Below are 1577 nucleotides of genomic sequence, written 5' to 3'. Positions count from 1 at the left end.
GACTCACGGGAGGCTTCATCCCGGGCGCGCAACGGCGGAGACGGGCCTGGCACCCACTCTGGGACAAGCCCCTGTCAGGGGGACTTGCACCGTCGCAAACACCCGAGAACGTCGCCTCCCATACACCACATTTCCCGACCGCCTGCAAGGACGGGGGATTCGGTGCTGGGCTCGGTCCCGTTTCGCTCGCAGCTACTCGGGGAATCCCTGTTGGTTTCTTTTCCTCCGCTTAGTGATATGCTTAAATTCAGCGGGTTGTCTCGCCTGATCTGAGGTCGACAACGGATACATCGCTTTCGCCCATTCCAGCACGACCGAGTACGACGCCCTGCCACGTCCTTACGGACGAGGCTGGCAGGCGGCACAACGCCTGCGCGCGTGCGTCATACGAGCGGTATGCCGAAAAGGACTCGACACGTTCGAAAACCCAGCGCCAACCGAGTGCGACGCCCTACCACGTCCTTCGCCCAACACGGAGCTACTTATAGACGAGGCTGGCAGGCGGTGAACCGCCTGCGCGCGTGCGGCGCACGAGCAGTTGCGTGGTAAGCGACCGTGTCTGAAGCCCAAACACCACCGAGGCAAAGATCGCCTTAGCAGCGCGCCGCTTCAGCGGGCACCGCAGGGGCGACTAAAACCTGGCGGGAGGCATCGTCTCGTGTAGCGTCGCCCCTGCCCCAACTGGAGTGGCCCAGTCTTTAGGGGACAGAGACTGCGAAGCACTTGGACCGACGGCGGACTACGACGGAACGCTTCAGCTCCGCCAACGGGGCACCCACGCTCTCGAAGGAGACATTTTCCGTTTCGCGGCAATTCTCCGCCGTGCCGTGACTCTTCTCGCTCGCAGACGGCGCTGTCGCGTCGAACCGCTTTCGGGGGCCACCCTTCTCCTCCCCGCTCCTCGCAAGAATCTGCCGATTCCCATTCCTGCGACGAAGCCCGGAAGGGCGCCCACACAGCTGCGGTGACGTGAACGAGCGACCAGCTCTGGAGCTCGACGTACTTCGAAGGCAAACAGCGCAAATTGCGATCGCGCTGGCTTTGCGCACGGCGCGGGAATCGGCCGGCGTTTCATTCCCACGTTTTCCGTGCACGCAAGCGTGCGCTTCCGACTCTCTCGCAAACGTGCGCGCTACATGGCAACAGACGTTCGCGCCTCGTGCTTGGACCGCTCTTTCCCTGCAGGTATCCGACTCCATCCTGCGGCGGTCTTACTAGAGGCGCGCACTCGTCACGCTGCAGTAGTATTGCCTCGTTTCCGTCTTTTCGAAGAATTGGCACAACGGTTTGCCACCGTCTCCCTCTCGTGAGGCCGCTGGCGCGTGGCTTTAGCGCTCAACGTACTGTCCATGATGCCGACGCGGTCAAAACGAGTCGACGGACGCACGTTCCCTGTGCGCCGAAGTCTCTCTTGATATGTGATCCGACCCTCAGACAGACGAAGCCAAGGGAAGACCCAAGGCCGCAATGTGCGTTCAAAGAATCAGTGCTCAGTGTGTCCTGCAATTCACACCAAGTCTCGCAGCTGGCTGCGTTCTTCATCGACCCGAGAACCGAGTGATCCACCGCTTAGAGTC

The 1577-nt window shown here is 61.6% G+C and overlaps 2 non-coding genes across 2 annotated transcripts in view; both read right to left on the bottom strand.

Moving 5' to 3' along the window:
- Positions 1-278, bottom strand: part of LOC140215026 (large subunit ribosomal RNA) — a 3959-nt gene extending 3681 nt beyond the window's left edge. Inside the window, exon 1 of the ribosomal RNA XR_011891948.1 lies at positions 1-278. This exon is cut by the window's left edge and continues 3681 nt beyond it. This is a non-coding gene — a ribosomal RNA (large subunit ribosomal RNA).
- Positions 279-1424: 1146 nt separating this feature from the next.
- On the bottom strand, positions 1425-1577 carry LOC140215023 (5.8S ribosomal RNA). Its single transcript, XR_011891945.1, has one exon. It is a non-coding gene; the product is annotated as a 5.8S ribosomal RNA (ribosomal RNA).

The sequence above is a fragment of the Dermacentor andersoni genome, unplaced genomic scaffold (assembly GCF_023375885.2).
Source record: "Dermacentor andersoni unplaced genomic scaffold, qqDerAnde1_hic_scaffold ctg00000792.1, whole genome shotgun sequence".
Lineage (NCBI taxonomy): Eukaryota > Metazoa > Arthropoda > Arachnida > Ixodida > Ixodidae > Dermacentor > Dermacentor andersoni.
Note: the sequence above shows the minus strand (reverse complement) of the source record. Positions and strands in the feature narration are given on the sequence as shown.